The sequence below is a fragment of the Rhinopithecus roxellana genome, chromosome 10 (assembly GCF_007565055.1).
Source record: "Rhinopithecus roxellana isolate Shanxi Qingling chromosome 10, ASM756505v1, whole genome shotgun sequence".
In the NCBI taxonomy this organism is placed as follows: Eukaryota; Metazoa; Chordata; class Mammalia; order Primates; family Cercopithecidae; genus Rhinopithecus; species Rhinopithecus roxellana.
This window is the reverse complement of record NC_044558.1, coordinates 30,169,411-30,192,785: the sequence shown is the minus strand read 5'-3', so window position 1 is coordinate 30,192,785 and position 23,375 is coordinate 30,169,411. Positions and strand designations below refer to the sequence as shown.

Sequence of the window (23,375 nt, the reverse complement as noted above, 5' to 3'; positions counted from 1 at the left end):
AGTAAAGACAATCCTGGGTAAAAACAACAAAGCTGGAGGCATCTCACATTACCTGACTTCAAAATATATTACAAATCTAGAGTTACAAAAACAGTATGATGCTGGTGTAACAATAGACACATTGACCAATGGAACAGAACAGATAACCCAGAAATAAAGCCACATATTTACAGCCAATTGATCTTTGACAAAGATGACCAGAACTTATTTTTGGGTAAAGGCACCCTCTTCAATATATTCTGCTGGGAAAATTGGCAGAAGAATGAAAATTGACCCCGTCTCTTACCATATAAAAAATTCAACTTGGCCATGCGCAGTAGCTCACACCTGTAATCCCAGCACTTTGGGAGGCTGAGATGGGTGGCTCATGAGGTCAGGAGTTCGAGACCAGCCTGGCCAGCAGGCTGAAACCCTGTCTGTAGTGAAAATACAAAAAAATAGCCAGGCATGGTGGCACGCACCTGTAGTCACAGCTACTCAGGAGGCTGAGGTGAGAGAATCACTTGAACCCAGGAGGCGTAGGCTGCAGTAAGCTGAGATTGCACCACTGCACTCCACCCTGGGTGAGAGAGCAAAACTTTGTCAGAAAAAAAAAAAAAGTCGACTCAAAATGTTCTAATGATTTATGTGTAAGACCTGAAACTATAAAATACTAGAAGAAAATCTAGGAAGAACTCATAGACAAGGCAACAAAAGGAAAATAAGTAAATGGGACTTAATCAAACTAAAAAGATTCTGCACAGCAAAAGAAATAATCAACACAGTGAAGAGACACTGCTGAATGGAAGAAAAATTTGCAAATTGTTCATCTGATAGGGAATAATATCCAGAATATAAAAGGAACTCAAACAACTCACGACAAAAACAACAAACAATCCCATTAAAAAGTGGGCAAAGTACATGAATAGATATCTATCCAAAGAAGACATACATACAGCCAACGTGTACATGAAAAAATAATCAAGATGGCAATCCCATTTTCAATAGCTAGGAATAATTTACAAGATTAATCATCAGAGAATTGTACATCAGCATCACAATGAGATATAATCTTACACCAGTCAGAATGACTTTATTAAAAAGACAAAAATAACAGATGTTGGCAAGGATGAGTAGAAAAGATAACTTTTACATGCTGTTGGTGAAAATATAAACTAGTAGAGCCACTATGGAAAACAGTATGGAAATTTCTTTAAAAACTAAAAGTGAATAACTTTTATTTTTTTGAGGCAGAGTCTCACTCTGTTGCCCAGGCTGGACTGCAGTGATACAATCTCAACTCACTGCAACCTCCACCTCCTAAGTTCAAGTGATTTTCCCACCTCAGTCTCCTGAGTAGCTGGGATTACAGGCCTGCACCACAATGCCCAGCTATTTTTTTCTGTTGTTTTTGTTTTAGTAGAAACAGGGTTTCACCATGTTGGCCAGGCTGGTCTCCAACTCCTGAACTCAAATGATCCACCCTCCTCGGCCTCCAAAAGCACTGGGATTATAGACATGAGCCACTGTGCCGGGCCTAGAATTACCATTTGACCCAGCAATTCCACTACTGGGTGGCTACCGAAATGGAAATAAATCAATATATCAAAGGGATACCTCCACTTGCATGTTTATTGCAGCACTACTCACAATAGCAAAGATATTGAATCAACCATCAGCAAATAAATGGATAAAGAAAATGTGATGTATATAATAAATGGAATACTATTCAGCCATAAAAAATGTGGTAACATGGATGAGCTTCAAGAACATTATGTTAAGTAAAATAAGCCAGACACACAAACACAAAAATTGTATGTTCTCACTTATATGTGGGAGCTAAATAATTTGAACACATGGAGAGAGAGAGTAGAAAAATAGATAACAGAGACTAGGAAGGGTTGGGGTGGGTGGGGGTAGGATGAAGAGATGTAGGTTGAATGGTACAAAAATATGGTAAGATGAAATAAATTCAATGTGTGATAGCACAGTAGAATGATCATACTAACCAAAAATGTATTGTACTCAGGTGATGGGCACCCTGAATACCCTGACTTGATCAGTATTCATTAGATACATGTAACAAATTTCTCATGTACCTCATAAAACTATGAAAAAAAAAGAAAAAATATATATGTGATTTTAAAAAATATAGGGGTGCTATGGTTTGAATATTTGTCTCCTCCAAAACTCATGTTGAAACTTATCCCTAATGTGACAGTATTAAGAGGCAAGGCCTTTAAGAGATGATTGGGTCGTGGACTCTGCTTTTGCAAATGGGGTAATCCATTCATGAATTAATAAATGAGTGGGTCAATGGATTAATGGTTTGACATGTAGCTGAGTCTATTATCAAAGCCGCTTTGCTTCTCCCTCATATGCTCATCACCATATGATGCCCTACATTGAAGACCCGGAGACTCTAAAGGGAGTCCCCATCAGCAATAAGGCCCTCACCAGATGTAGCAGGTATTCACTCACTTATAGCAACAAAAATAAACCAGGACAAGAGGTGATTATAAGGAAACATCTCTGGAAACTGACTCCCCAGGTAGATGAAGCTGAGTGGCAGTAATCTTGAGTTCTTCAAGGGTGCTATTGTTTCTGTAGCTGAATGTCATGAGGGCTTTTCAGAGAGCTTTGAGATCTGCACTTCGAGGTGTGGGGGCACATATGAGCAAGACACTATGTTAGGGAAGATTTCTGCAGGTTCTGTACCAACAGAGCTTGAAGGAAATGTGGTGCTTGAGAAGATGATGGAAACGAATCTCCACTACATCCCAATTTCCTGTGATTATCAGGATGTATGGAAGAGAGCCTCAGCAGTGCCACTGGGTCCATGTGATAGGGCCTCGGAGTTTAAGAAGGTGCTTATATGGGATTGGATGTTACATAAAAGTCAAATTAATATACATATATCTAAATACTTAATTTGCCTCTGACCACTAGCAAATCATTCATAGACCAAAAACATTCTATGGGCAACACTGAGCAGGACTGACTAAGTATGTTTGGGGTAAGAAGAACTTTAGATCAAATATAAAAATGTTGCAGTGTTAAAAAATGGAACTGGTTTTAATTTTGATAATCATAAGCAACCAGAAAATTGTGGATGATATTGTTTAAAAGGCTTGCAAGGAGAAATGCAAGAAAACACTGCTGAAAATGATGGGAGAAAAACAAATAAACAAAAAAACCCCAAAACATTGTTTATACCCCAAGGTGTAGAGACTCTTCAGTACACCCATTACATGTAATCATTCTACTATATCCTCACTTTATGTCATCATTGTGCAAGTGCTTATATGTGAATAAAGTCCAATCATAACAATGGACCTGCTTTAAAATTGAACAATTTGAGTAACAGGTCCCAATTGTTTTCTTCTCTGGCAGGTAGACAATGGAATGTCACACACACACAAAATTTCCTACAAGGCATAGTCAGTTTTTCTATTAGCAAATTTACTAGACTTTCTTTGTTCATAATTTTTATTCAAAAATCTGTTCAGTAGACTTCAGAGTCTTGCCAAAATTGTTGATAAACCCACACTGTTAGGTTTCCTCTAGAAAAGCCATCGAAAAGAAAAAAAAATTTAAGAAATAATAACACAATAATTCCTGTGAGAAGAAAGGCTGTCTTAGACTGGCATGTGGAGGGTGAAAGGAGAAGAAAAGGCTAGCCTAGGGCAAAACACACTGGGCTGTAAAAGGATACATTAGAGAAAAGCAGTTTAATTCTGCTCTTTCTTGCTGCTTTCACACTTAATAATACTTAAGGGCAGCCTCCTCTGCAGAGATCTACAAGAATGCTCAGGCCCCTAGTGCAGGTATTCACAGGAGTGAGATTAAGGTGAGCTGGAGCCCTGCTCAGCCAATCCTCAAGCACTGAGACCTTCAACCTTTCCCTTCTAAATCCCCAGGGCTGGTGGATTATCATGGATGATAGGTACTTCCTCCTAATACTAACTCACCCTGGGAGTTGAAAGTAAATCAGAATAGGGAAGTTGTTTGGTGGGAAGTTTCAAATGGCAGTGATAGCTGTGGTTTAATAGTGTCTGGCGCTCTTCCCTTTTCCTCTTCCTTGATATCTTGGAATCTAACAGAATAAAGTCTGGCTTTCAGTCTTTCTGAAATGGGAATTATGAATGCCACATTTTAACCTAGGTAAAGAGGAAAAGAAGAATTTATAATTGGGACACAGGGGTATGTATCAGACCCCAAAGGCCTTCAGAAGAGCAGAGGGTCATCTCCACCCTATGTAGCTCCTCTCCACCCTTCCCTCTGTCTGCTTCATTCTTTCTTTGCCTATACTGGGTTTTTTTTTTTTTTTTTTTTTTTTTTATTATACTTTAAGTTCTAGGGTACATGTGCATAACGTGCAGGTTTGTTACATATGTATACTTATGCCATGTTGGTGTGCTGCACCCATCAACTCGTCAGCACCCATCAATTCATCATTTATATCATGTATAACTCCCCAATGCAATCCCTCCCTCCTCCCCCCTCCCCCCTCCCCATGATAGGCCCCAGTGTGTGATGTTCCCCTTCCCGAGTCCAAGTGATCTCATTGTTCAGTTCCCACCTATGAGTGAGAACATGTGGTGTTTGGTTTTCTGTTCTTGTGATAGTTTGCTGAGAATGATGGTTTTCAGCTGCATCCATGTCCCTACAAAGGATGCAAACTCATCCTTTTTTATGGCTGCATAGTATTCCATGGTGTATATGTGCCACATTTTCTTAATCCAGTCTGTCACCGATGGACATTTGGGTTGATTCCAAGTCTTTGCTATTGTGAATAGTGCCGCAATAAACATACGTGTACATGTGTCTTTGTAGTAGAATAATTTATAATCCTTTGGGTATATACCCAGTAGTGGGATGGCTGGGTCATATGGTACATCTAGTTCTAGATCCTTGAGGAATTGCCATACTGTTTTCCATAATGGTTGAACTAGTTTACAATCCCACCAACAGTGTAAAAGTGTTCCTATTTCTCCACATCCTCTCCAACACCTGTTGTTTCCTGACTTCTTAATGATTGCCATTCTAACTGGTGTGAGATGGTATCTCATTGTGGTTTTGATTTGCATTTCTCTGATGCCGAGTGATGATGAGCATTTTTTCATGTGTCTGTTGGCTGTATGAATGTCTTCTTTTGAGAAATGTCTGTTCATATCCTTTCCCCACTTTTTGATGGGGTTGTTTGTTTTTTTCTCGTATATTTGTTTGAGTTCTTTGTAGATTCTGGATATTAGCCCTTTGTCAGATGAGTAGGTTGCAAAAATTTTCTACCATTCTGTAGGTTGCCTGTTCACTCTGATGGTAGTTTCTTTTGCTGTGCAAAAGCTCTGTAGTTTAATTAGATCCCATTTGTCAATTTTTGCTTTTGCTGCCGTTGCTTTTGGTGTTTTAGACATGAAGTCCTTGCCCATGCCTATGTCCTGAATGGTACTACCTAGATTTTCTTCTAGGGTTTTTATGGTATTAGGTCTAACATTTAAGTCTCTAATCCATCTTGAATTAATCTTCGTATAAGGGGTAAGGAAAGGATCCAGTTTCAGCTTTCTACTTATGGCTAGCCAATTTTCCCAGCACCATTTATTAAATAGGGAATCCTTTCCCCTTTCTTGTTTCTCTCAGGTTTGTCAAAGATCAGATGGCTGTAGATGTGCGGTATTATTTCTGAGGACTCTGTTCTGTTCCATTGGTCTATAGCTCTGTTTTGGTACCAGTACCATGCTGTTTTGGTTACTGTAGCCTTGTAGTATAGTTTGAAGTCAGGTAGCATGACGCCTCCAGCTTTGTCCTTTTGACTTAGGATTGTCTTGGCAATGCGGGCTCTTTTTTGGTTCCATATGAACTTTAAAGCAGTTTTTTCCAATTCTGTGAAGAAACTCATTGGTAGCTTGATGGGGATGGCATTGAATCTATAAATAACCTTGGGCAGTATGGCCATTTTCACGATATTGATTCTTCCTATCCATGAGCATGGTATGTTCTTCCATTTGTTTGTGTCCTCTTTGATTTCACTGAGCAGTGGTTTGTAGTTCTCCTTGAAGAGGTCCTTTACATCCCTTGTAAGCTGGATTCCTAGGTATTTTATTCTCTTTGAAGCAATTGTGAATGGAAGTTCATTCCTGATTTGGCTCTCTGCTTGTCTGTTACTGGTGTATAAGAATGCTTGTGATTTTTGCACATTAATTTTGTATCCTGAGACTTTGCTGAAGTTGCTTATCAGCTTAAGGAGATTTTGGGCTGAGACGGTGGGGTTTTCTAAATATACAATCATGTCATCTGCAAACAGGGACAATTTGACTTCTTCTTTTCCTAACTGGATACCCTTGATTTCTTTCTCTTGCCTGATTGCCCTAGCCAGAACTTCCAACACTATGTTGAATAGGAGTGGTGAGAGAGGGCATCCCTGTCTTGTGCCAGTTTTCAAAGGGAATTTTTCCAGTTTTTGCCCATTCAGTATGATATTAGCTGTGGGTTTGTCATAAATAGCTCTTATTATTTTGAGGTACGTTCCATCAATACCGAATTTATTGAGTGTTTTTAGCATGAAGGGCTGTTGAATTTTGTCAAAAGCCTTTTCTGCATCTATTGAGACAATCATGTGGTTCTTGTCTTTGGTTCTGTTTATATGCTGGATTACGTTTATTGATTTGCGAATGTTGAACCAGCCTTGCATCCCAGGGATGAAGCCCACTTGATCATGGTGGATAAGCTTTTTGATGTGCTGCTGAATCCGGTTTGCCAGTATTTTATTGAGAATTTTTGCATCAATGTTCATCAGGGATATTGGTCTAAAATTCTCTTTTTTTGTTGTGTCTCTGCCAGGCTTTGGTATCAGGATGATGTTGGCCTCATAAAATGAGTTAGGGAGGATTCCCTCTTGTTCTATTGATTGGAATAGTTTCAGAAGGAATGGTACCAGCTCCTCCTTGTACCTCTGGTAGAATTCAGCTGTGAATCCATCTGGTCCTGGACTTTTTTTGGTTGGTAGGCTATTAATTGTTGCCTCAATTTCAGAGCCTGCTATTGGTCTATTCAGGGATTCAACTTCTTCCTGGTTTAGCCTTGGGAGAGTGTAAGTGTCCAGGAAATTATCCATTTCTTCTAGATTTTCTAGTTGATTTGCGTAGAGGCATTTATAGTATTCTCTGATGGTAGTTTGTATTTCTGTGGGGTCAGTGGTGATATCCCCTTTATCATTTTTTATTGCATCTATTTGATTCCTCTCTCTTTTCTTCTTTATTAGCCTTGCTAGCGGTCTGTCAATTTTGTTGATCTTTTCAAAAAACCAACTCCTGGATTCATTGATTTTTTGGAGGGTTTTTTGTGTCTCTATCTCCTTCAGTTCGGCTCTGATCTTAGTTATTTCTTGCCTTCTGCTAGCTTTTGAATGTGTTTGCTCTTGCCTCTCTAGTTCTTTTAATTGTGATGTTAGAGTGTCAATTTTAGATCTTTCCTGCTTTCTCTTGTGGGCATTTAGTGCTATAAATTTCCCTCTACACACTGCTTTAAATGTGTCCCAGAGATTCTGGTATGTTGTATCTTTGTTCTCATTGGTTTCAAAGAACATCTTTATTTCCGCTTTCATTTCGTTATGTACCCAGTAGTCATTCAGGAGCAGGTTGTTCAGTTTCCATGTAGTTGAGCGGTTTTGATTGAGTTTCTTAGTCCTGAGTTCTAGTTTGATTGCACTGTGGTCTGAGAGACAGTTTGTTATAATTTCTGTTGTTTTACATTTGCTGAGGAGTGCTTTACTTCCAATTATGTGGTCAATTTTGGAATAAGTCTGATTTGGTGCTAAGAAGAATGTATATTCTGTTGATTTGGGGTGGAGAGTTCTATAGATGTCTATTAGGTCCGCTTGGTGCAGTGATGAATTCAATTCCTGGATATCCTTGTTAACTTTCTGTCTCATTGATCTGTCTAATGTTGACAGCGGAGTGTTGAAGTCTCCCATTATTATTGTATGGGAGTCTAAGTCTCTTTGTAAGTCTCTAAGGACTTGCTTTATGAATCTGGGTGCTCCTGTATTGGGTGCATATATATTTAGGAGAGTTAGCTCTTCCTGTTGAATTGATCCCTTTACCATTATGTAATGGCCTTCTTTGTCTCTGTTGATGTTTGATGGTTTAAAGTCTGTTTTATCAGAGACAAGGATTGCAACCCCTGCTTTTTTTTGTTCTCCATTTGCTTGGTAGATCTTCCTCCATCCCTTTATTTTGAGCCTATGTATGTCTCTGCATGTGAGATGGGTCTCCTGAATACAGCAGACTGATGGGTCTTGACTCTTTATCCAGTTTGCCAGTCTGTGTGTTTTGATTGGAGCATTTAGTCCATTAACATTTAAGGTTAATATTGTTATGTGTGAACTTGATCCTGCCATTATGATATTATCTGGTTATTTTGCTCGTTAGTTGATGCAGTTTCTTCCTAGGCTCGATGGTCTTTACATTTTGGCATGTTTTTGCAATGGCTGGTACCGGTTGTTCCTTTCCATGTTTAGGGCTTCCTTCAGGGTCTCTTGTAAGGCAGGCCTGGTGGTGACAAAATCTCTAAGCATTTGCTTATCTGTAAAGGATTTTATTTCTCCTTCACTGATGAAACTTAGTTTGGCTGGATATGAAATTCTGGGTTTAAAATTCTTTTCTTTAAGAACGTTGAATATTGGCGCCCACTCTCTTCTGGCTTGTAGAGTTTCTGCCGAGAGATCAGCTGTTAGTCTGATGGGCTTCCCTTTGTGGGTAACCCGACCTTTCTCTCTGGCTGCCCTTAAGATTTTTTCCTTCATTTCAACTTTGGTGAATCTGGCAATTATGTGTCTTGGAGTTGCTCTTCTGGAGGAGTATCTTTGTGGCGTTCTCTGTATTTCCTGAATTTGAATGTTGGCCTGCCCTACTAGGTTGGGGAAGTTCTCCTGGATGATATCCTGAAGAGTGTTTTCCAACTTGGTTCCATTTTCCCCCTCACTTTCAGGCACCCCAATCAGACGTAGATTTGGTCTTTTTACGTAATCCCATACTTCTTGCAGGCTTTGCTCATTTCTTTTCCTTCTTTTTTCTTTTGGTTTCTCTTCTCGCTTCATTTCATTCATTTGATCTTCAATCGCTGATACTCTTTCTTCCAGTTGATCGAGTCGGTTACTGAAGCTTGTGCATTTGTCACGTATTTCTCGTGTCATGGTTTTCATCTCTGTCATTTCGTTTATGATCTTCTCTTCATTAATTAGTCTACCTGTCAATTCTTCCACTCTTTTTTCAAGATTTTTAGTTTCTTTGCACTGGGTACGTAATTCCTCCTTTAGCTCTGAGAAGTTTGATGGACTGAAGCCTTCTTCTCTCCTCTCGTCCAAGTCATTCTCTGACCAGCTTTGATCCGTTGCTGGCGATGGGCTGCGCTCCTTTGCAGGGGGAGATGCGCTCTTATTTTTTGAATTTCCAGCTTTTCTGCCCTGCTTCTTCCCCATCTTTGTGGTTTTATCTGTCTCTGGTCTTTGATGGTGGTGACGTACTGATGGGGTTTTGGTATAGGTGTCCTTCCTGTTTGATAGTTTTCCTTCTGACAGTCAGAAGGACTGTCTGTTGGTCTGTTGGAGATTGCTTGAGTTCCACTCCAGACCCTGTTTGCCTGGGTATCAGCAGCAGAGGTTGCCGAAGATAGAATATTGCTGAACAGCGAGTGTACCTGTCTGATTCTTCCTTTGGAAGTTTCCTCTCAGGGGTGTACTCCACCCTGTGAGGTGTGGGGTGTCAGACTGCCCCTAGTGGGGGATTTCTCCCAGCTAGGCTACTCAGGGGTCAGGGACACACCTGAGCAGGCAGTCTGTCCGTTCTCAGATCTCAACCTCCGAGTTGGGAGATCCACAGCTCTCCCCAAAGCTGTCAGACAGAGTCGTTCGCGTCTGCACCGGCCCCCGCTGTTTCCCCTGTTGGTCTTCAGCTGTGCGCTGTCCCCAGAGGAGGAGTCTCAGTTGAAAATGCAGAAATCACCGGTCTTCTGTGTCGCTTGCGCTGGGAGTTGGAGACTGGAGCTGTTCCTATTCGGCCATCTTGCTCCGCCCCTTTACTGGGTTTTTTAATGTTGCATGTTGTGCATGGAAGCTGCCCACACTGCGTCACCTCTAAGGAGGATTACAGTTTCTTTTAGTGACAACCGCAAATTGCCTGGAAGTAATTCTGATTGGCCCAACTTAGATCTGGTGTCCAATCCACTGTGACCAAGAATTTGTGGTCACGTGGTACACTATAGTTGCCAGGGTGGGAAGTGGTGGTGCGAGAGATGTAATAATAAAATTAATGACTTCATTGTGAGCCTGGCAGATACTGCCCTCCAACATCAAAAAAAGAGTCCAGTGTAATACTTTATTCAAGAATCAGAAAAATCCGATGAACTCTCTAAAATCAATTGTATGATTTTGCAGATCGTACTTTTTTCACAAAGGCATCCAGCCAAGAGGGGAAACGGGAGGCTGGTTTGTTAGGCTTGGGTTGTTTATCGTTTTAAAAGAGTGTTTTGTTTTTTAGATTTTCATTGTTTATTTACCCAAAGAGATGCCTTTTGTCTTTTGTAATTCATCTGCCTAGAGAGTGTGTTTTTTTTGTTTTGTTTTGCTTTTCTTTTTTTTTTTTTTTTAATTATACTTTAAGTTCTAGGGTACATGTGCATAATGTGCAGGTTTGTTACATATGTATACTTGTGCCATGTTGGTGTGCTGCATCCATCAACTCGTCAGCACCCATCAATTCATCATTCATATCAGGTATAACTCCCAATGCAATCCCTCCCCCCTCCCCCCTCCCCATGATAGGCCCCGATGTGTGATGTTCCCCTTCCCGAGTCCAAGTGATGTCATTGTTCAGTTCCCACCTGTGAGTGAGAACATGCAGTGTTTGGTTTTCTGTTCTTGTGATAGGTTGCTAAGAATGATGGTTTCCAGCTGCATCCATGTCCCTACAAAGGATGCAAACTCATCCTTTTTTATGGCTGCATAATTTTCCATGGTGTATATGTGTCACATTTTCTTAATCCAGTCTGTCACAGATGGACATTTGGGTTGATTCCAAGTCTTTGCTATTGTGAATAGTGCTGCAATAAACATACGTGCGCAAGTGTCTTCATAGCAGCATGATTTATAATCCTTTGGGTATATACCCAGTAGTGGGATGGCTGGGTCATATGGTACATCTAGTTCTAGATCCTTGAGGAATCGCCATACTGTTTTCCATAATGGTTGAACTAGTTTACAATCCCACCAACAGTGTAAAAGTGTTCCTATTTCTCCACATCCTCTCCAGCACCTGTTGTTTTCTGACTTCTTAATGATTGCCATTCTAACTGGTGTGAGATGGTATCTCATTGTGGTTTTGATTTGCATCTCTCTGATGGCCAGTGATGAGCATTTTTTCATGTGTCTGTTGGCTGTATGAATGTCTTCTTTTGAGAAATGTCTGTTCATATCCTTTGCCCACTTTTTGATGGGGTTGTTTGTTTTTTTCTTGTAAATTTGTTTGAGTTCTTTGTAGATTCTGGATATTAGCCCTTTGTCAGATGAGTAGATTTCAAAAATTTTCTCCCATTCTGTAGGTTGCCTGTTCACTCTGATGGTAGTTTCTTTTGCTGTGCAGAAGCTCTTTACTTTAATTAGATCCCATTTGTCAATTTTTGCTTTTGCTGCCGTTGCTTTTGGTGTTTTAGACATGAAGTCCTTGCCCATGCCTATGTCCTGAATGGTACTACCTAGGTTTTCTTCTAGGGTTTTTATGGTATTAGGTCTAATATTTAAGTCTCTAATCGATCTTGAATTAATCTTCATATAAGGAGTAAGGAAAGGATCCAGTTTCAGCTTTCTACTTATGGCTAGCCAATTTTCTCAGTACCATTTATTAAATAGGGAATCCTTTCCCCATTTCTTGTTTCTCTCAGGTTTGTCAAAGATCAGATGGCTGTAGATGTGTGGTATTATTTCTGAGGACTCTGTTCTGTTCCATTGGTCTACATCTCTGTTTTGGTACCAGTACCATGCTGTTTTGGTTACTGTAGCCTTGTAGTATAGTTTGAAGTCAGGTAGCGTGACGTCTCCAGCTTTGTTCTTATGACTTAAGATTGTCTTGGCAATGCGGGCTCTTTTTTGGTTCCATATGAACTTTAAAGCCATTTTTTCCAATTCTGTGAAGAAACTCATTGGTAGCTTGATGGGGATGGCATTGAATCTATAAATAACCTTGGGGAGTATGGCCATTTTCACAATAATGATTCTTCCTATCCATGAGCATGGTATGTTCTTCCATTTGTTAGTGTCCTCTTTTATTTCACTGAGCAGTGGTTTGTAGCTCTCCTTGAAGAGGTCCTTTGCATCCCTTGTAAGTTGGATTCCTAGGTATTTTATTCTCTTTGAAGCAATTGTGAATGGAAGTTCATTCCTGATTTGGCTCTCTGCTTGTCTGTTACTGGTGTATAAGAATGCTTGTGATTTTTGCACATTAATTTTGTATCCTGAGACTTTGCTGAAGTTGCTTATCAGCTTAAGGAGATTTTGGGCTGAGACGGTGGGGTTTTCTAAATATACAATCATGTCATCTGCAAACAGGGACAATTTGACTTCTTCTTTTCCTAACTGGATACCCTTGATTTCTTTCTCTTGCCTGATTGCCCTAGCCAGAACTTCCAACACTATGTTGAATAGGAGTGGTGAGAGAGGGCATCCCTGTCTTGTGCCAGTTTTCAAAGGGAATTTTTCCAGTTTTTGCCCATTCAGTATGATATTGGCTGTGGGTTTGTCATAAATAGCTCTTATTATTTTGAAGTACATTCCATCAATACCGAATTTATTGAGTGTTTTTAGCATGAAGGGCTGTTGAATTTTGTCAAAAGCCTTTTCTGCATCTATTGAGATAATCATGTGGTTCTTGTCTTTGGTTCTGTTTATATGCTGGATTACGTTTATTGATTTGTGAATGTTGAACCAGCCTTGGATCCCAGGGATGAAGCCCACTTGATCATGGTGGATAAGCTTTTTGATGTGCTGCTGAATCCGGTTTGCCAGTGTTTTATTGAGGATTTTTGCATCGATGTTCATCAGGGATATTGGTCTAAAATTTTCTTTTTTTGTTGTGTCTCTGCCAGGCTTTGGTATCAGGGTGATGTTGGCCTCATAAAATGAGTTAGGGAGGATTCCCTCTTGTTCTATTGATTGGAATAGTTTCAGAAGGAATGGTACCAGCTCCTCCTTGTACCTCTGGTAGAATTCAGCTGTGAATCCATCTGGTCCTGGACTTTTTTTGGTTGGTAGGCTATTAATTATTGCCTCAATTTCAGAGCCTGCTATTGGTCTATTTAGGGATTCAACTTCTTCCTGGTTTAGTCTTGGGAGAGTGTAAGTGTCCAGGAAATTATCCATTTCTTCTAGATTTTCTAGTTGATTTGCATAGAGGTGTTTATAGTATTCTCTGATGGTAGTTTGTATTTCTGTGGGGTCCGTGGTGATATCCCCTTTATCATTTTTTATTGTGTCTATTTGATTCTTCTCTCTTTTCTTCTTTATTAGTCTTGCTAGCGGTCTGTCAATTTTGTTTTTTTTTTTTTTCAAAAAACCAACTCCTGGATTCATGGATTTCTTGGAGGGTTTTTTGTGTCTCTATCTCCTTCAGTTCTGCTCTGATCTTAGTTATTTCTTGCCTTCTGCTAGCTTTTGAATGTGTTTGCTCTTGCTTCTCCAGTTCTTTTCATTGTGATGTTAGAGTGTCAATTTTAGATCTTTCCAGCTTTCTCTTGTGGGCATTCAGTGCTATAAATTTCCCTCTACACACTGCTTTAAATGTGTCCCAGAGATTCTGGTATGTTGTATCTTTGTTCTCATTGGTTTCAAAGAACATCTTTATTTCTGCCTTCATTTCGTTATGTACCCAGTAGTCATTCAGGAGCAGGTTGTTCAGTTTCCATGTAGTTGAGCGGTTTTGATTGAGTTTCTTAGTCCTGAGTTGTAGTTTGATTGCACTGTGGTCTGAGAGACAGTTTGTTGTAATTTCTGTTCTTTTACATTTGCTAAGGACTGCTTTACTTCCAATAATGTGGTCAATTTTGGAATAAGTGTGATGTGGTGCTGAGAAGAATGTATATTCTGTTGATTTGGGGTGGAGAGTTCTATAGATGTCTATTAGGTCTGCTTGGTGCAGAGATGAGTTCAATTGCTGGATATTCTTGTTAACTTTCTGTCTCATTGATCTGTCTAATGTTGACAGTGGAGTGTTGAAGTCTCCCATTATTATTGTATGGGAGTCTAAGTCTCTTTGTAAGTCTCTAAGGACTTGCTTTATGAATTTGGGTGCTCCTGTATTGGGTGCATATATATTTAGGATAGTTAGCTCTTCCTGTTGAATTGATCCCTTTACCATTATGTAATGGCCTTCTTTGTCTCTTTTGATTTTTGATGGTTTAAAGTTTATTTTATCAGAGATTAGGATTGCAACCCCTGCTTTTTTTTGTTCTCCATTTGCTTGGTAGATCTTCCTCCATCCCTTTATTTTGAGCCTATGTATGTCTCTGCATGTGAGATGGGTCTCCTGAATACAGCAGACTGATGGGTCTTGAATCTTTATGCAGTTTGCCAGTCTGTGTCTTTTAATTGGAGCATTTAGTCCATTTACATTTAAGGTTAATATTGTTATGTGTGAACTTGATCCTGCCATTATGATATTATCTGGTTATTTTGCTCGTTAGTTGATGCAGTTTCTTCCTAGGCTCGATGGTCTTTACATTTTGGCATGTTTTTGCAATGGCTGGTACCAGTTGTTCCTTTCCATGTTTAGGGCTTCCTTCAGGGTCTCTTGTAAGGCAGGCCTGGTGGTGACAAAATCTCTAAGCATTTGCTTATCTGTAAAGTATTTTATTTCTCCTTCACTTATGAAACTTAGTTTGGCTGGATATGAAATTCTGGGTTTAAAATTCTTTTCTTTAAGAATGTTGAATATTGGCCCCCACTCTCTTCTGGCTTGGAGAGTTTCTGCCGAGAGGTCTGCTGTTAGTCTGATGGGCTTCCCTTTGTGGGTAACCCGACCTTTCTCTCTGGCCGTCCTTAAGATTTTTTCCTTCATTTCAACTTTGGTGAATCTGGCAATTATGTGTCTTGGAGTTGCTCTTCTCGAGGAGTATCTTTGTGGCGTTCTATGTATTTCCTGAATTTGAATGTTGGCCTGCCCTACTAGGTTGGGGAAGTTCTCCTGGATGATATCCTGAAGAGTGTTTTCCAACTTGGTTCCATTTTCCCCCTCACTTTCAGGCACCCCAATCGGACGTAGATTTGGTCTTTTTACATAATCCCATACTTCTTGCAGGCTTTGTTCATTTCTTTTTCTTCTTTTTTCTTTTGGTTTCTCTTCTTGCTTCAGTTCATTCATTTGATCCTCAGTCGCTGATACTCTTTCTTCCAGTTGATCGAGTCGGTTACTGAAGCTTGTGCATTTGTCTCGTATTTCTCGTGTCATGGTTTTCATCTCTGTCATTTCATTTATGACCTTCTCTTCATTAATTATTCTAGCTATCAATTCTTCCACTCTTTTTTCAAAATTTTTAGTTTCTTTGTGCTGAGTACGTAATTCCTCCTTTAGCTCTGAGAAGTTTGATGGACTGAAGCCTTCTCTCATTTCATCAAAGTCATTCTCTGACCAGCTTTGATCCGTTGCTGGTGATGAGCTGCGCTCCTTTGCAGGGGGAGATGCGCTCTTATTTCTTGAATTTCCAGCTTTTCTGCCCTGCTTCTTCCCCGTCTTCTTGGTTTTATCTGCCTCTGGTCTTTGATGATGGTGACGTACTGATGGGGTTTTGGTATAGGTGTTCTTCCTGTTTGATAGTTTTCCTTCTAATAGTCAGGACCCTCAGCTGTAGGTCTGTTGGAGATTGCTTGAGGTCCACTCCAGACCCTGTTTGCCTGGGTATCAGCAGCAGAGGTTGCAGAAGATAGAATATTGCTGTACAGCGAGTGTACCTGTTTGATTCTTACTTTGGAAGCTTCCTCTCAGGGGTGTACTCCACCCTGTGAGGTGTGGCGTGTCAGACTGCCCCTAGTGGGGGATGTCTCCCAGTTAGGCTACTGAGTGGTCAGGGACCCACTTGAGCAGGCAGTCTGTCCGTTCTCAGATCTCAACCTCCATGTTGGGAGATCCACTGCTCTCTTCAAAGCTGTCAGACAGAGTCATTCGCGTCTGCACAGGCCTCTGCTGCTTCCCCTTTTGTTGTTTAGCTGTGCCCTGTCCCCAGAGGTGGAGTCTACAGAGACAGGCAGGTTTCCTTGAGCTGCTGTGAGCTCCACCCAGTTCGAGCTTCCCAGCGGCTTTGTTTACCTACTTAAGCCTCAGCAATGGCGGGCGCCCCTCCCCCAGCCTCGCTGCTGCCTTGCGGTTAGATCACAGACTGCTGTGCTAGCAATGAGGGAGGCTCCCTGGGCGTGGGACCCTCCCATCCGGGTGTGGGTATAATCTCCTGGTGTGCCCGTTTGCTTAAAGTGCAGTATTGGGGTGGGAATTACCCGATTTTCCAGGTGTTGTGTGTCTCGGTTCCCCTGGCTAGAAAAAAGGATTCCCTTCCCCCTTGCGCTTCCCAGGTGAGGCAATGCCTCACCCTGCTTCAGCTCTTGCTGGTCAGGCTGCAGCAGCTGACCAGCACCAATTGTCCAGCACTCCCCAGTGAGATGACCCCAGTACCTCAGTTGAAAATGCAGAAATCACCGGTCTTCTTTGTCGCTCCCACTGGGAGTTGGAGACTAGAGCTGTTCCTATTCGGCCATCTTGCTCCGCCCTCTTGTTTTGTTTTTCAATCCTTCTGCCTGGAGGCATCTTTTTACAATTCAAACAAATATGACATTGATGACCTAGTCATTTTTACTAAATTAATCTCTAGTTCATAAAATATTAAGAGCTCTGAATGAACGGTTCTCTCCTACAGTGTTAGAAACACAAAGTCTTAAATTCTACATTTCTTTGGTTTATGTGGAGAAAGAGAATCTCTATATCTCTCCACTCTACCATTCCCACAGTGTAGTCATTAGGGGGCCAATAAACTGATTCATGTTAAGTCACATGCAGTCAGGAGTCTTGACAAATACAGAATCTCTTAGATTGCTTTCTGTAGCATGTATATAATTCTTAGTGCATTATTAATGAAGTCTTAATTCTTACAGCATGATTTAGGACAAATCACTTAATCTTGCTAGTTAGCCAAAAGAGCAAATGATCAAAGACTGAGCTCACAAGTAAAGTACAATCGATTCATGATAAATCAGCAGTGCTTGAATGCTATGTATAAAATCCATATGCACAAGAATCTGAAATATTTCTTCATTTAATTATTCATCCATATCCTAGACGAAAGAAGAAAGCCATGGGACAATTAGAAGATGGGAACAAAGGATTACTTAGAAAATCCAATTCTCAAAGTAGTTCTCCTAATAATGCTGTCCTTTCAAAAATTTAAATTTTGCTCTTCTGCAACAGCAGTATCAAATATTTGGTCATTAGTATATATCTCCTTCATTAAAAATTGATTAAGCCAATATGCTAATCCTTCTCATTGCCTATACAAAGAAAAACTAGTCAATAATATGGTTCATTGCCAGTATCAACACAAGCCACCAACTGCAGGACATCCAGCACATCGAAGTGCTTGCAGTGTTTCCTAGGTCTAAAACTAAACCAAGCCCCCTTAATACTCTTCTTTACCTTCTGAATTACAAATGCGAATTCTATACTATTTAGATAAATACCTAATTCAGGACCAAGAGGAGCATACAAAACTCTAAGGGAAAGATTTACTTTTTCCAACCTTCTAAAGAAACTGGACAGGCCAATAAATAGAGGTCCGTCATATTTATAGATTCCAATAAAATTTGCCTATTGTACTTAAACAAACTTTTGGATTTACAATTCTCGTTTCAAATATACTTTTAAGGCCAGGATAATACTCAACATGGCATTAACAGAATTTTATTTCCTGTTTCATATTGGATAGACTACTCTAGCTGTAATAGGCTCATTGCCTGATGCATACAGCAAGTCAATACACCAAGATACTGAGTTGCAGCAGAGAAAGAGATTTAATTGCAGGGTCACTGAACAAGGAGATGGTAGGGAGCCTCAAATCCATCTCCCTGAAGAGTTTGAAGATAACATTTTTAAGGGTTTTGGAGTGAACTGAAGTGTGGAGATTGTTGATTGGTTCCAGAGTGCACAGTGAAGTCATGGGACAGGGAGATAGATGAATGAGGTGTATTCTTCTGCTGATCTCATTCTTCTGTGGGGGTCTTCAAACTGGTGGCTGGAATTCGGGGTCTGAAAAACAATCTTGAGTGAAGCAGAAGTAAAGTCTTAAAGAAAGATTGCAAAGATATAAATTATTTAGAATAAGAATAGAAATCACAAGAAATGAGAAATTTTACAAAATTTAACAAAAGTCTTAAACAAAAGCCTTATGACTCTAATGACAGAGATCCTGTCTGTAGGAACAATGGGGATGCAAATTATTTCTTAAACAGTCTATGACCCTCATGTCAGACATCCTCCCTATGGGGGCAGTGGGCATGCAAATCAATTCTTAAACAGCCAATGACCCTAATGTCAGAAATTCTATCTATGGAACAATGAGCATGCAAATGGCCAATATATAGTGTTACACGACTTTTAACAACAAGGAAGTGGGCCAGAGTGCAGCCTGATTAATGCTTAATTATAAGTATATTTCTGTCCAGAGCTCGACATGCAATTCTTGTCAACTCCGTGGAGATAGTTTCAACATCACAGTATGAAAGATGTCATTATCATACATATTCCCATTAGAAATTTCTGGGCACAGAAAATAATACAGGCTACCTTTGTCACAAAATACAAACCTGTTATGTAGAAATCAGAGAGCAGTGGCTTGCTTATCTTTCTTGTCCAGTGTCCCTGGTACTAACAGCACCTGGATGATGATGATGATGATGATGATGATGATTATTTTTAACAAGAAATACTTACATCTTGAGAAATACTAACATCTCATTTCAGTGCAGCCCAGGAAGCAGTGTAAATTGAATGAAAACTGGGGAGAGGGGTCTTAGATGAAACTGAGGCTATTAGGTTGTTTAGATTTTGCTTTTTGGTGTTTTTTTTTCCCCCTTTCCAGAATGGTTGTGGGAAAGACTTGAAGAGTAGCAAGTTTAAAAGGTGTAAGCAGGTCTCTTACATTAGAGATACAGACATTAATTCACCCTGGAGATGGAATGTTAAGAGAGTGGCCTTTTAGTTAATCAAATGCAAAGCCATTATGCAGGCTTTATTCTTAGATGAGATTGAATCACAACTGACAGTGTGTGTGTGTGTAAATGTGTATGTCTGTGACCATGCTTTGTAAGTATTGAGAAGGGACTCACAATTGCTAAGAGTTACAGTGGAGGTGTGTATAGGAATAGATTTTGGTTTTGGGGGGCATGAAGCTTATTTGGAGAGAGGCAGAAAATAAGTTTTTTAAGAAAAATTATGAAGATGTAAATGTATTTATTTAGAATGAGAAGAGAAATCACAAGAAATTTGAAATTTTCAGAAGTTGACAAATAAAAAAATCCAGAAATACCGCACAATGGCACTTACTAACGACCTTAAAAACGCCATAATACTTTTTTCTAACATACGTATTTTTGCTGTATACTCTGAATTGCCTCTTGATATGACATTGATTTTATAATATTTTCCGTAGAGAGAACAGAAAGATAATTCAGTCTTTCCTCTAGATTGATCAAAAATTTTTTTAATTTGGTAGTTTAGAAGAATTTATTATAATTTCATTACTTATTGTTTGGGGTATCAAATTAAATTTTTAGGATTGTGGTTAATTTGGGAAACTCTCTGCCAAGTTTTTTGTTTGTTTTTGAGACAGAGTCCTGCTCTGTTGCCCGGCTGGAGTGCAGTGGCATGACAACAGCTCAGGGCAGCCTTGACCTCCCAAGCTCAAGCGTTGCTAGCACCTCAGGCCCTCACTCCAAGTAGCTGGGACTACAGGCATGCACTACAATGCCCCACTAATTTTTGTATTTTTTGTAGAAACAGAGTTTTACCATGTTGTCCAGGCTGGTCTCGAACTCCTGGGCTCAAAGGATCTGCCTGCCTTGGCATCCCAAAGTGCTGGGATTACAGGTGTGAGCCACCATGTGTGGTATATTAAGTTCTGTTCATATGAGTCATAGGTTCTGAGGGCAATTTTGCACAATATTATCAATTTAATATGAATTCTCTTGGAAATGATGATTTTTTAAAACACTTTGTTATTGATGTCCTCACTGTAGTTGGGATGTATTACGAGTTTGTGTGTTTTCTTCAGTCAGTATTTCTTGGGTGTGCAACTCTTCCTTTTGATTGCATTGTCTGTCAATCCAAGAGCCTACTCATTACTCCCATTCAAACTTATCTTTTCCTCTTATGAGTTACTCTTTTGGATATGATCTGATTTCATTGTGGTTGTTACAATGTACTTCTTTTTATCAGAGTGATTTCTATTGATTTTATCATTTATTCTTGTGGTTTTTCTTTTCATATTTCATTAATTTGAATTTGAGTTTTGGTTCTTTAGTAAATACATTTTAAGATGGCAAAAGAATATCCTTCACATGTATCTACATCAAGAATCTATAATTTCTCTATTGTTTTATTGAAATTTTTCAAACTGTTTTTCTAAATTACAATTAAAATGGAAATATCTTCAACACAACTTCTTGTTCCAAAGTCATAATGCCCAAGGCCATTCTAAGGGGAAGTTTGAAGGAAAACCAATCATAGTGGAAAACGGTCTTGACAGATTACATTAAAATGCCTTACCTTTTCCTTCTCAGCTTTTTTAAGGTATAACTGACGGATGAAAATTGTATATATTCATGTACACAACATGATAATTTGAGATACACACACATTGTGTAATAATTACCACAAATTAATTAATACATCCTTCACCACACAATTACAGCCTCCTGAGTAACTGGGTATATAGGCACAGGCTACCACACCTGGCTAATTTTAAAGTTTTTCTTTGTAGAAACAGGGTCTCACTATGTTGCCCAGGCTTGTCTTGAACTCCTGGACACAGGCAATCATCCTGCCTAGTCCTCACAAAGTACTGGGATATACACACCAGGCCAGGTGTCCATACATTTTTCATCGGCTTGGAGACTTAATTAAAAGGCAGGAGGGGAAAAATAGAGAGGAGAACTGAAGCAGTAGGTTTCTAGGTAAACTTATCTTTTTCCTGGTGGGGTGTTTGTGTGTGTGTGTGAAGAAAAAAAACAAAGAGGAAGAAGAAAACTTTGATCTTTCCACTCCAGCACATTTGCTCTCACATTTCCAGGAATAATTTTTAATCTTGCTTTCCTCCTTCTTTTTCGCTAACAACTGACCTTCCAGACTACAGCTGAGTACACTAGAAAGTAAGCATATTGAAATTTCCTTGTATACATGTTATAATAAAAGGAACATTTGGAATATCAGTTGGATTAAGGAAACAATAATTTAACTTAATGCAAGATCCATCTGCTGATAAAATGTGAGGTAACACACTTCTGATGCCAATTTGAAAGATAATTTTTTTTAAGGTTGTCTGGGAAAAAAAAAAATAAACCGTTTGAACACTTGAAGGTGCAATTTTTTATCTGACCACCAGGGAGCAGACAAATCCCTTGAAAGAAAGGCTCTTCAATCAAACGAAAAAGTCAAAAACCACGAAAGGAAAACAAATGAAGAGCGTTAATTATCACAAATAAAATGAAAAACACATTTTTTTATTTTGAAAATAAAAAATACCAGAAGGCATATGTTAAAACAGAACATTTCAGCCATTTTCCATCTGAAAACCTATATTTAAAGGTTTTCTTGTTCCTCTATTACTTGGAGGAGGCAATGTCTCCCCTCTTTGAAGGCAAACAAGTCCTACTTAAGGGAAAGATGTGCCAATTTACTGTCTACTCCCTAGAATTACTTGACACATCTAAAGAAAGTAAAGGTTGCGAGCTATCACGACAATCTATGGACACAGGCTTCCTTAAAAGTTCTCTTTAGTCACAGCAAAGCAAGCTGAAAAAAACAAGTTGGTTTTCAGTTTAACTTAGCGTGTAAATGCCAGTAAAGACTCAGTTTACTCACTGGCACATTTTAAAGTAAACGCCAGTCTGTCAATTATAAAATCAATACAATCGTTTTATAAAATTCTTGATTATAGACAATTTTAAACAAATTATTCTTAAAGAACAAGACCAACATGTTATATACTTAATTTCATTTAAAAGAATCACTTCATGCTATAAAAAAACCTTCCTTGGTTTTATTTAAATATGCCTTCCCCAGAGGATAGAGTCTTCAGTAGATTTAAGTTGGAAAATTCATCTTTGAAATCGGCGTGTTAGTAATCTCCGTTCCCCAGTTTTTAACTCTTACACACTTCTATAAACCCACCTTCATCTTCCTGGAGTGCCAAATATATATATACATATACATATACATATACATATACATATACATATACATATACATATACATATACATATACAATTGTGACATAGTGACCAGCTTTCAAAATTGCCCTTCCAAGCACTGACAGCATTTTTATAGGGCTTGAATACTTTAGTGAAAGGGTAAAGGTCTAGTGCAGAACTTTAGGCTCAGAATGCTGGGTTTAAATCTCAGCTTTACTACTTCATTAACAAATCACTTAACCTCTCTATAATTTCTTTACCTCTTTTGTAAAATGGGGAAAATAGTTATGGAACCTAACTCGTAAGGCTGTTGTGACCCTTAAGTGAGAGAGTGTGTCCGGAATGATATGACCTCTTAATGAACGTTAGTTGCATGTCTTCATTACAAGGGAGGTTTGCAATTTTTTCTTTTTTAAAAATAATTATAATTATTATTATTTTTGAAACAGGGTCTCACTCTGTCACCCAGGCTGAAGTAGAGTGGTGTTATCTCGGCTTACTGCAACCTTCACCTCCTGGCTTCAGAAAGTCATTCTCCTGCCTCAGCCTCCCCAGTAACTGGGATTACAGGCGTGAGCTACCACACCTGGCTATTTTTTGTATTTTTAGTAGAGATGGGGTTTCTACTTTTAGCAGAGACCATGTTTAGTAGAGACAGGGTTTGTATTTTTAGTAGAGACCATGTTGTCCAGAATGGTCTCAAACTCCTGACCTCAAGTGATCTGCCCACCTTGGCCTCCCAAAGTGCTGAGATTACAGGTGTGAGCCACCATGCACCGGCACAAGGGAGGTTTTTTTTAAAGCCCCTTCTTCAGTGACTGGAATTATTAACCTGGAAGGTTTTCAGTTAAACAGGCCAGAGGATTCTGAACTTGGCTATGATTTAATGCCCAGAAGTACTTCAAAA

The 23,375-nt window shown here is 39.4% G+C and overlaps 1 long non-coding RNA gene across 1 annotated transcript; it reads right to left on the bottom strand.

Moving 5' to 3' along the window:
• Positions 1–3,037: 3,037 nt before the first annotated feature.
• On the bottom strand, positions 3,038–22,478 carry LOC104678406. The gene is made up of 3 exons (XR_750179.2): positions 22,435–22,478; positions 18,866–18,936; positions 3,038–4,139 (listed from the first exon to the last, which is right to left on the bottom strand). It is a non-coding gene; the product is annotated as an uncharacterized LOC104678406 (long non-coding RNA).
• Between the last annotated feature and the right edge of the window lie 897 nt (positions 22,479–23,375).